Source organism: Lepeophtheirus salmonis, chromosome 5 (genome assembly GCF_016086655.4).
Source record: "Lepeophtheirus salmonis chromosome 5, UVic_Lsal_1.4, whole genome shotgun sequence".
Classification (NCBI taxonomy): Eukaryota; Metazoa; Arthropoda; class Copepoda; order Siphonostomatoida; family Caligidae; genus Lepeophtheirus; species Lepeophtheirus salmonis.
In genome coordinates this window covers 29,375,178-29,388,241 of record NC_052135.2, presented here as the reverse complement: position 1 = coordinate 29,388,241, position 13,064 = coordinate 29,375,178, and the positions used below count along the sequence as shown (strand labels likewise).

The 13,064-nt window shown below is 29.8% G+C and overlaps 1 protein-coding gene across 4 annotated transcripts in view; it reads right to left on the bottom strand.

Moving 5' to 3' along the window:
- LOC121117820 (tetraspanin-1) overlaps positions 1-10,771 on the bottom strand; it is a 50,682-nt gene extending 39,911 nt beyond the window's left edge. For 3 of the 4 annotated variants that reach the window (XM_071888554.1, XM_071888553.1, XM_071888555.1), the window contains exon 1: positions 10,542-10,750. The gene's annotated coding sequence lies outside the window, so the exon portion shown is untranslated. Of the gene's footprint in view, positions 1-10,541 lie in introns of all 4 variants that reach the window. The other variant, XM_040712321.2, reaches the window with a different exon arrangement.
- Positions 10,772-13,064: the final 2,293 nt, after the last annotated feature.

The following is a 13,064-nucleotide window of genomic DNA, read 5'->3' as shown; positions in this document are numbered from 1 at the left end:
TAGGAGTTTCCATAGCATTCATGCGTGTACGTCCCTAGACCTCTCCATTTGACTTTTGACGTCAAACTTATGCAAACTGATATTATTGCTGATATTCTCCAATGTCTAAATTAACATAAAATAAATGTTACTTTGATCTTGGGTCTTGGCTATGCGTGCCTCAAGAGCCATTTAGTTTTATGAATTTGGGATATTATGTCCTTGTTTTAACTGTAGCTTCCCATAGGATGATGCTATAGCATATAATGTGGTAAAAAAAGGCAAATAGAATGTTTCTTAGATATAGCAGTCCTACTTTTCAAAATTGTAACTAATTTGTAGCGTTTTTGACAAAAGTAAAAAAACTAACACCCAAAATAAAATTAATTGATATATTTAGTTAGTTAAGACCTTGAAAAATGAGAATAATATCAAGTTAAATTTGTTCGATGAAACATGTCTATTTTGAAGTGGTCTATTGTACAAACAATTTGCTTCTAACAACTTTGCATATTATAACCTTCAAATCTCAACAAGATTCCCTGTTAAAATATAGAAGTTCTTTGACTTTTTTTATTTTTTCTTGTTTTGGGAGAGAAAATACCATGTTAGTAATTTTTGTCCTGCCTAAATTGAATTTATCATGGAATTTCCACTCCTACAAGAAAGACACATTTTAAATGAGAAAATTTTAATAAGGAGGGTTGTTGAGGCTTGAAGATTATAATATATCAATTTTTAAAATATAAATCTATACATGTATACGTGTACACTGTACATTAGACTTGCTCTTATCTTAACTTTTTTTACCAAACCTTGTGATATTTGATTTTTTCCTGTTTTCCATGGTCTATAAAAGCTAAATATACCAGTCATTTGGATATTAGACCATGGCTATGCCTGCCGCATGGGCCTTGAAAATTTATTGTTGGTGGCTATAAAAAAGGAAAAAAACAAACTTGATTGTGTGTACTCTCTTGACGATAGCTTCGCACTAGCTTATCGTATAGCATTGATATGGTAAGCAGTCACAGCCAGCTCAACAGTCAAAGGGGAAATTATTTAAGGAAGTGATTTAAATTAAAATAATGATCCTCAGAGATGTGAAAAAGAGCCTTTCTCTGCGAGCGTTGATCTCTCTTTAAAGACAAGTTGTACTATTATTTTTATTTTTAAAGAACTCTCTTTACTTTTTCCCAACTCTAATAGAAAAGAGACATAGTGAGGTGTTTTGACATTTCAAATAAGTTAAAGGAAGGCTTAAATGATGTCCTCTGCAATAAAAAAATATTACAAAATTTACATAGATGGCTTTTTAATTCTTTTTTGTGTGATGAGCTTTAATGGGTACTCACAGATAAAAAAGCTAAATAATATCTACTTTTTTATTTTCTCTTTATTAGTTATTAATTATTTGAGAGTCTAATATCTTCAAAAGAATATTATTGGTAATAGAAGTTCTAGGACTGTGTACTTAAAAATCCATTTTTTTATTTACTTTCTCCCACCCTTTAAATGGGATTTAATAGTGAAAATATATTTTTATGCCAAAAAGGGTAAGGTTTGATCTGGCTCAACACTTGCTCACGTTTTTATATTTAAGCAAAATAAAAGGTAGAACAAATTAGCACTAGCATGTAGAGAAGAGTGCATTTTATTGAAGTACGTATATACATTGGAACGCAGAGTATGAGTTAGGTATGCTAATTTAGAGCAAACGCTCCATTGACTCAAACACAATAATGAAATATTGCAACTACCACTACCAAGTATGCATTATCAACATACATGCAGTGGGCTGACCCAACATTAAAAATTGAAAAATGGCGGAAGACAACACTTAGAGATTTATCCACAATTATTACTAATTATATCCATGGTGTGTGTATGTATATAGGTCTATAACAAGCTCTTGGTTACTTAACTATAATCTACATATTCATCCAACTTTTTAACATCTTATTTATTTATATTGTATCTATCTAAATTAATGTTGTATGGTTTTGAGTCACGTTTTTAAGAATTGACTCAAGTTTATAAGTTAGAAAACAAAACCCATTTTTTATGACGATCAGCTTTTTGAAATAAACTTCAATGCAGCTTTATTAATTTATTTTTATGAGTTACCTCTTGCATGATTCAATGATTCTATGTATTATGAACTGAAACAAGTATTACATAGGATTTAGATTTTTATACTAATTTATATTTAGTTGAGAATAAAAAGATGTTATTTGTCATTTTGTTTAAATTTTGGATCATTTTATGCACAGTCATTGATAAGATGATCAATACAATGTATCTAATAGTCAACTAGAATGGGTGCTCGATAAAGTGCAAACCTCTGCAAAAGTGTCCATGTTATACTTAAATAATTATAACTAAAATGAGTTATTCATCGAAACTTGTTCCAAAGTTATAGTCGATTATGCCTCTCTAAAAAAATAATATTAACAGTTTCTTATTGTTAACAAGTATAATTTTCCTTCAATGTCTTACTTTTTATGAGTTTTCCCGATTTTTTGCTTACAAACAGACAAAAAACCCAACAAAAACGGAGGCGATTATATAACTTTCATCCAACTTCGTTCGTAGAGGTAACAAATATTCTCTAAATAATAATTTACAGTTGAAACAAGAAAAATGGAGAAGCCATATGCTTTTTCAAAATAGCAATACATTTGGGATCCAGATTAAAAGAAGACAGTGGTATGTTGTCGTAAGGAAGCATAATGTGCAACTGACGTGGTTGAGTTACATTTGTACCGGACTACTCTCCGTTAGTGTGTGTTTGTATTAAAACCAGTTTGAAGAAAGTTGGGATGAGAAAGAAAAAATTGAGAACGTTAAGAAAAACTATCTTTTATATTGCTAGGTAATATTAGCCCTTACTTTTTTTCAACATAACTGATCAAATTAATGACAAATTTATAAAATTGTTCGTCACAAATAGATATTTTCATTGTATATCTTAACCTTTTCTCCAAAAGGAGAATGAAAAAATGCTCTGAATTAACTAGCAGTTGGTAAATTACGCCGGCCTGTCGAATTTTTCTTTATCTAGTTATTGAGATATTTATTGTCTGACAAGATTTAACTTGTGTCCAGTACATTAATAAGTGCTGACAAAAATACGTACAGAGTATATTTTCATTTTCACAATAAAACTGTGCCTGATACAAAAAATTACAGCAAAAGTATCCTGGAAATTAGTATTCAGAGATGTTAGTACCACGACGATCAATTAAAGAATGAACATACACACACACACACAAAAAAAAAGAACGATAGCACCAACCGTTTTTTTCTTTTTTAATCTTAGAACTGTTCTTTTTATCTACATTTTGCTTATCCTTACAAGTTAGTGGTTATTCCAGGAAGGCACCGAAGAATCATTTGTACAAACGTGCTAGATATTTAAAATGCATCAACATACCAACGTGTCAACTAGCCTCCCTCTCCTTAATATCTATATTATTCCTGTTACGAATCATTTTCCACATCTTAAATAAATATATTTAATTACTTAAATCCTACCTTATTTCCCAAATCCAGAAAATCTTTCTTACTTATTGAAATACAGTTATAACAATTGAAGTGCATATGTACATTCTACATAGCTATAATTAGTGCTGGGTTTTGGACTAAAAATCCTAGACCAGTCTGAGACAGTTTTGATATTCAATAATAATTCTGTCTGAATCAGTCTTAGAAAAATATCGGTTTCATTTAAAATTTGGCGTAGATCAATTATATATATGAATTGTTGTGTCATGTGTATTTTAAAATTGTGAACAGTGATGAAGTTAAAAGTGTTGACTAAAACACATTTGTACAAATCAGGATAAAGAAAAAATCGATCGATAGATTCTGAGCGGAGGAAATCGCTACATAGATTAAGCACGAAGAAAATCGGTCTACCGCCTGAGATTGCTACCTGGACTGAAATATCGGTCCAAATCCGTCTAGAAAAAATCACTTAGGAATGAACCGAAAAATAAATTCTGTCTTGCACTGAGTCTCAACACTTTTTATTTTATATTGTATAATATGTTAAGATGCAACTTTGTTTTTACTGAAAGATGTTATATTACAATTATCAAGTAGATATAGGAACTGCACACTTATAATATACGCAATTAGGGTATGTATTTTGTATAGTATGCACTCGTAGTCAACATCCAGGAATTGTTTTTATCTATCTATAAATGAATAATTGCATAAATGTATCCCACAGTATACATTATACATACATGCTTAGATGCACAATTATGCATTTTGGCCTAAGAAATAAGGGACAATTGGAGTTAAATAAGCCATATTAAAAGCTAACGACCAATAGCTGAGCGAATAGTAGTGCAATCATTATTTTTTAATGGATTTGAATTAGGTTCGTGCTTCTCCATTTCAATCAGGTAGGGAGTTGGACTACATACTTTCTACTCGACTTAGACATAAGTAAATATTTTGACTTGCCTTGAATTCACTCAAAAACTATTTTACAATCAACTCAAGAAAAGCCATAACACTAATGTTGGATTTTCGTATAAATAAAATAAATTAGGGCCGAAGCAAAAAAAAAAAAAACAAAAAAAAAAAAAACAGGTCTCAACACTACATACCACTTTGAATTCTATTTTATAATTATGGACTTGAAATGAATTCAAAAGACATCGGAGTACTCGTACTGGACTCGAAAAAATATTGAAGGACTTGTAACCTAAAACTTTAGACTCAACTTGGACTAGCAGAATAATGACTTTTATGCATAGTTGGTCCTTAATATTAAATTTAAAATCCTGTAAAAAATTTATAATATCGGTTATTGAAAAACGTTCAAAATTTTAAAGCGCCCACTACAAGCAATGATCTTCAAAAATACTTAATATAGTAAAGTACCTCAATTTTTCAGTCGAACTATGTCGTATACTAAATCCTTAAGTATCTTTAATATAAAAACAGTCATTATTCTTGTATAATTTAGGATAATTCAAAGCATTTATTAATTGTTCTTATAAACATGAGATCCTTGATGGGTGACATTGATTAATTATGCCCTCACTGGTTCTATGATCTATGATTTTGACGTCATTGAGCAAAGATTGTGATACGGTACGACTTGTACGTACGATTCGGATGCATCTTTAAGATCTAGGACAGGAAAGAATAGGGCGTCAAAATTTTTGGGACCGTTATATCCCTATCAAAAGTGAAGTTTTTGTCTTTATTTTAAACAGCTACATCCATAGTGTTGTATAAAATATGATCTACCAGTGTGTAAAAATAAAAGAAACCGAAAATAATCGTAGTCCTCCTGACAATTTGAACAATGTTTTTGAAGAAATCAGCTAAGATGACATGACGTTTTATGAGATCAGCTGTAAGCAGTTGTCAGGGGAAATAAATAAACAAAAATCCTACTTTGTATCTAGCAGGAACATAGGCATGGATTACTATGGATTAGTGATGAACTTATCACTTCATAATGTACATAGTATAATATATATTTATACATCATGAATTTTTAAATACTACCCACAAACTAAGCTATATTATATAAACACATTTATCATAGTTCAAAGCCCTAACCATGAATAGATCCTCGTATTGTGAGTTAGGAATCATTCGCCCGTATACAATGTCCTTGCTTATAATTTATTTTCCATTCGAGTATCCCCAAGTAGGAATAAAGTGGAACCAAGTCTAGCGTGATCAAATATTTATACATAATGTGTACGTATGTACATTGGTATAACTAAAAAAATCCTATATAATATACTCGTATATTATATAGTATAAATTGTTGTAACACTAAAAGACTGTAGCCATTGAAGCAAATCAATAAGCTTACTCCTAGCATATGATGGACTTTTTACCAGATTCAATTCATCCATTAGGTAATAAATACACGAGTATTAAGCTTCAAATATTAAATATAAAGAATATTTACATTTAAGCCCAAAATATATTTATATCAAAGTAAAGGGATAATCCATTTCGAATTGAAATAGAGAATGAAATACCAAACAAAAATGTATTGGATTTGATGTTTCAATTCAAATGCAAAACATCTTTCAAGGTTGTTATTATTACTGTTGCAAGATGTCATGATATTATTAAATTGTTAATAAGTACCTGTATATATATATGTTAATTGCTGGGTTTTTCTTCTTAGACTGGCCTGAGAAAGTTATGATTTTAAAGACAAAATCGATCTAGATCGGTTTGAAAGAAGAATTTGTTCTGGCTTGGTCTCATTTAAAACTTGATATAGACCAACTTTTTAGATGAATGGTTGATTACGTCATATGTGTTTCAAAATTATGAATATCTATCTACAATAAAATCGTATGAAGCTAAAAAAATCCTATATAATTACATGAATCATATTTGTACAAATCATAAATTAAGTTAAGGGAGAAAATCGGTTCATAGAGTGAGACCCCAACGTTTTGAAAACGATCAAATTTCGGTCTATAGTCTAACAGTGATGTCTGGATTAGAATATTTGTACAAAATCACCTAGAAAAATCACATAAGATCGAACCAAATAATAATTTGCTCTTGAACAAAGTCTTAATAATAATATATATTTGTATTTTTGTATAAATACAAGTATTACGTAGGACTGTACCTATGTGCTATAATTAAATTAAATTACATTGATATACGAATAAATATTTATGTTTTTGTTAGGTTTTTGTAATATCTCTATAATATGGTAGTAATAATTAAATATTAAATGAAATAATATTTAACAGGAATAAATAAATACTGTGTATTTTATATAGTATATTATCTCAATGGTTCCTTCTATTTAAGGAATGCTATGTTTTGTATTCTTAAATATCATGTTCGACTGTTTGTGGGTCTTGTTGTTGTTAGTAATTTTAAAATAGATTTCGAATCAATCAAATCTTCATATCAATTTATGTTTATATTATTATATTGAAGGGCATTCACCTGAGGTTGGGAGGAACTTGTATTTTTTGTCTATAAAGTAATATCAATGGTTTTGAAAGATAACTTATTTGTAATATATGGAGGGAAAAAAACAATAAAATTATAGGAATGACTGAGGGTATTTAGTGTACATACATTGAAAAATAAAAAATAAAATAATAGGAAATTAAACCGTGGTTAGACATGGTATGGTAGAATACATGATATAGGTGCCTTAGGTTCTGTTTCTTTTTTGAAGGTAAAAAGAGAATAATTACATAATATACACATATATATATGAAAGACAACATTCGAATGGATCAAAAATGAGGTGTAGCCATTACGTTAAAGCAATTCATGCATAGTTTTCTTTTGTTTACATTTCATCAGAAAGATCTTAGTTTTTTTTGACGGCCCCCTTACACAGTGCATTGATCCAGGATGAATTAATCGAATTCCTTGTATTGGTGGTGGGTACCACCCAAGAAAATCAGAGGTAATACTTTAAAAAAACAACACGATAGTCACCTCATTAGTAGAGATGGGCTTATTGTCGAAATTGCGGTGAGCGTAAAAACTACGCTGAGAGAATATAATACAAAACATGGGAACTTTGAGGGACTTCATGTCAGTGGACATAATTACTATAAACTTTACAGCTTCTTGCTTGCTGATGCATAAGAATGTTCAAAATAGGGAGGAATAATTAATTAGATCATTCATTCTTATCAAAATATATTTTTTTAAATTTACGCTTACCGCAATTTAGCCAATGTTCACATCCCTAGGTTTTTTTCTCGTCGTATGCCATCAATAAATTTAACATGTGCTACTCCTCGTAGAAGATGTACTACCTACTATTTATTTCATTAATCTTTAGGAAAAAGATATAATTTCATAAAAATATGCACATTTGCAATTTGAAAAAAAAAAAAAAAAAAAAAAAAATCAACAAAAATTAGATCTTATAAAATGTACGCTATACACGGTAAAACGTTGGAAGATAGACATTTTATAGAATAATCATATTAAAACTTTTTATATATTTTGTTTACTCATCTAAAATAGTTGAAAAAAAAAGTTCTACTATATATAGTAAGTATTTCAAGAGAAGGAAATAAAGATCCCCAATGTAAAAAGGAATTCCTCAAATTTAGGTCATATGTAAAAGGATATTTCCATAAAGTTATTCCTTTGAAAACCAAGGTATATTTAATAAAACTTTATTTACTTACCTTACCCTTTGAATTATTTATAAAAGGCTTGAGAAGACGGAAAGGAAGTTTTTTTTCTTAACTTCTTTTTGGGTCTTAAAATTATGGGTACCAATGTATGTAATATATACAATAACTGTAAATTATACTTTTTAAGCAAATTACAACTTGTCAAGTTTTGTTGAAGCTTGGCTCAGTCTTAGTATGTTTATATGCATAAGTTGGTATTCTAGATATAGCAAATATGAACATACACATTAGTGTTGGAGCTCGCTCTGGAAATGATACACCGATCTGAGAATTATATTTTTGTGAGACCCATCTAATTCGTTCCAAGTTCAATTTGGACCTGTTTCGTAGTTAAATTCGTTATACATAAGAAAATTTTGTTTGATTGGTCCCACAAAATAAAAACGACGTCGTTTTTTATTTCTAATTTCGATAATTAATGATGAAAAGAGTTTTTAGGTTCAACTTTATTCATATTGAAAATATATTTTTTGTTTTCTAAAAGACACATAAGATTCGGTCCACGGTGCAAAATGATGTAGAAAAATCATTTAAAACCAAATGGGGAGGAAAAAAATCAATTTCTGAGCAAATCTCAACACTAAAGATTTTGAGCATAAAATCATCATAAAAAAATAAATCCCAAATGATTTCTTGACTTTATACATACGACCTAATATTTCATATATATTTTTGAGTCAATTATAGGATTTGTATTTAAATTTGTGGGATAAGTTAAGATATCTAATAAAACTATAGTTTAGAACTTTTTTTATTTAAGAGTCTTATATTGGAGGTGATAGGGCCTTTCAAATAAAATCTGTCAATTATTCATTATTTAATTGAAATATAATTTGTGTTGCTCCCAATGGGTTAATACGATTAATTTGGTCATAGAAATGGATGATGATTAATCAAAGAATATAAAGAAATTCTACACTAAATTTGAGACAAACTTACTTGTGTGCTGATGGGCAACATACGAGTATACAAAATAAAAATAATACGTATATATGGAGCCACTTCTTATTAATTAAAAGACATCCTACTTTTAAAGAAAAAACAAAACAAAAATAATCTTTTAACTCAAGGCCACTACTTAGAACAGTTTTGAGCATAACTACAATTTTTATATACTGAAAAAATCTAAGAACAGAGCTATTCATAAATTTGATTGGTTTATATATTTATAAATGGTTAAGCATAGCTATGTCGTATATGGTCCAAGCGAGTTCTATTGTCTTGAAGTAAGAATTCTCAAAAATACTTTAATTCAAATACATATTATATATGAATATAAATATACGTAACACAAAACGCAGACACAGAGCTTGATATATATACCTAAGACATAGGTATATAATACTTATATGTGTGGATATCTACACCATACGTACATACTGTAATATACAACCACCAAAGGGTGTGGCCACTCCACTCCTTATTAAAAGAGGCGTCGGTCATATGACGACGTCCAAATACCTTTTGCTTATCTGTCTTGGTCTCTATATATGTATATTGTATACTTATAACTCAAGTGCTCAAATGTAAGTTTGATTTTTTTTATATCAAAGTTATACTAAATAAAGGAACTATGAAAAATATTAGTCACTTCAAAACATGAGTATCCATTAAAGTAAAATTGTCCTTGAGGGGATAAAGAGGAGGATTGTTGTTGCTAACGAAATAAAAAAAGACGAAGCGTGGATTTTCCACTTATTATTATTTTTGATGGGCAACCCCACCCTCTAAGTATTCTTTTTAATTTTTAAAGAAACATTATTTTTCAAAATAGATACTTTGTAATACCAAAAAAAAAAAAAAAAAAAAAAAAAAAAAAAAAAAAAAATGAGAAGTAATTATGAAGGTCATACTACATAGAACGGTCATAAGAAAACCATTTGAAAGTTCCGGCAAACTTTAAATACATACAGAACATTTCTTATTTATACATTTTAAAGCTCAAAATAAACTAAATTTACTATTACGTGTATACATTTTATATATAATATATAAATGACAGTTCTGTGATTTTAAAAGTCATTATTGAATGGATAGAGAAAAAAAGTGAGAAAAAGTACATCGACGTAAAAAGAGTACTAAAAAATATTTAAAAAAATGGAGGGAAACTTGTATCCTTGATATGTAACATTCAATGCATAGGTATCTTTGAGAAGAAGAGAAAAAAAATGTAATAAAGGCAGATGATCATCAATTTTTTCGTGACCTTGCCCTCTAAACAAATATGTATTTGCTAGTTTTTTATTTTAACCATTATAGTTATAGAACTATTATTTTTTGGTGTTTTTATCCCCCTTCGAAAACTTTTTGTTATTATAAAATAACTTCGACACCGTCGATATGACAATACAATATATTTTAAAGAACAGAACTCACGTATGATGGCTTTCAATAATAGAGTATTCCTCCTTGAAAATTACCCTAGTTGTCGGTAGGACTAGAAAAACAGCTACTATTGATATTGAAATCGGGTGCAAATGATATCAACACATAAACCACTTAATACAATATGAATACACAAACACTTGAAACAGTAGTCCACCTGGACTCAATGCCAAACATTGACTTAAGAGTGAATAGATATAGTAAAATTCTTAGAATCAAAAAGAATGATGGTGAAGACTGAAGAAGAAGCAAAGAGAAGAAGAAGAAGCGTTTCATCGCACTCTCAAATGCCTTCAACATACTACTACGACTACTAGTTGCTGGTTAGTGGTTACTTACTACTACACACTAATCCAAGACTAAGGAAGAATAAAAAGAGGAATCATCTTTTCAAATATGAAATTAAGAGGTTAATTTTTTTTTTTTGAGGATACTTACCTTATACCTATTCTTATTATTACTCATTTTAAATAAGAAGAAGGAAAAAGGGAGAAATAGTTACCTACAGTTATCCATAGTTTTGTCGATAGGTTGTATCTGTATTTCTTTTCTTTTTATTTAGTTATCCTAAATATGTATGTATAATATGGAGAGTGGGTAAGAGGAACCATCCAACTATAATTTGAAAGGATACATCAACCCACGCTGCAAATTTTGATTCCAAAATGTTTCCTTGCATTATTATAATTAAATTATATTATTGCATACAATTATGCTTAAACCTATTACAAAATGTGAGCAATCCCTACATAGGTATTAAAGCCCTCTTCTGAATAAGTAGGAATCCTACCAAAATTGCAACATATTGAGCAATTTAAGAGAGCACCCGCTACAATAATGTGGAAGTAACCCGTCCAAAATACATACTGAATAGATATGACGCTCGTCACGCCTGCCTACCATTGACCACACCATGTTGTTATAAATAAGAATTAGGCTGATATGAATGGTGTAGCCAGTCTTGTGGAGTCTGTCGCCATTAAAAAAAAGATACTATTATATAACATTTTTTTTTTTTTGAAAACGAGATGAATATGCTTTATTGAACTTAGTACTCGGGTATTTATCGGGTATTTAACACCATCAGAAGCTTTCAAATATGGGGGGGGCGTAAATATTTTTTTACTTTTTGAAAAAAATAACAAGACCAATAAATTGTTTCTATTATAAGATTTCAATTTATTGGAGGTAGGCAAATCCCCTCCCTTCTGACGTTCCTAAAATTGAGTAAATCCAAGTAATTTGTATTTTAATGATAAAGATCCTTCTGAAGAATAATGCACTAACTCGTCTAAGTTACAGATGAGTGATGAGTATGGAAGGGATTTTTGGAGAGCAAAAGGAAAAGGGTGGAGGGAGACTAATGATATAGTGGGTCAAAAACCTTGTTCTTTTAATTGATTTTGAGATAAGAAAATGAATTACTGCTATTTACCTTCTATATTTTAAATAACATTTGTACAGGGAAAATATTATAATTATATTCATATGTATTTATAAAGCAATCCACAACAAGGATGGACGATTTTTTCCATAGGAAGATTTTAAAACCAGAATGATCTATTAAAAAAGGAACAAAAATAAAAGGATTGGCTGTGAATAAAAATAGACCTCTATTTTACCTTTGGGCTCCTAGAAGCCTAAAGAGGATCTTAAAGTCGGAAGTTGTAAAGTTAGAAGAATGGTGAAAATTTGGGTATCAAATGGAATAACAGTGGTATTCATGAAGATAACTAGAAACAATTTCAGACCTCCGTCAAAAAAATAATTTCATTTTGGAAAGATTCAACCTTAAAAAAAGAGGTGACTTTTATAACAATTTGGTAATATCTTTAATTTTATATAAGGCTACATCAAGTGCGTGACTAGCTGAAAAAGCTATTTTTGAGGAAGACAATGGCTTAATTGTTTGTTTTATAAGAATTATATCGAAAATAAAAAGACCTAAATCCCATATAGGTGGTGGAGTAGTCCAACTATCTTGTATTGTCCTGAAATTTTTTACCGTACAGTTACAAATCTCCGCAGATTATATTAAATATACTAGGCACTGCAAGGACTGTGGAAAACTATATAATAACACACTTAATGCATTTGTGGACTGACCTCCCATCTATATCCTAAAATATTTTGTATCTATAAATCTAAAAGGGCTTACGAATGGGGAAGAAAAATATGTCAAAGGTCTTGTTCTTTTTGGAATTTCAAAGAAGAAGGGTGGAACTTCTGAGGTAACAAGGGCTCTGGACTTTGTAATTCTTAATTGTAAAGCCCTCATCGCCAGGTGGCTAGCTAATTATCAGCCTGTTCGGGAGGATGAGTTGAGAGGTATAATCTTGGCAGCTTCAGCCCTCTATGTCTCTCACAATAAAAATTCATAAATCAGGATGTGAGTCATGGAATTTTGCATTGGAAGAAATCTGGTACCTTCCATCAACTTCACAGAATCATCGAAGTAATTTAAAAAGGGTTTTAAGAAATTTTAACAAATATTTATCATAATGGTTATGGTGC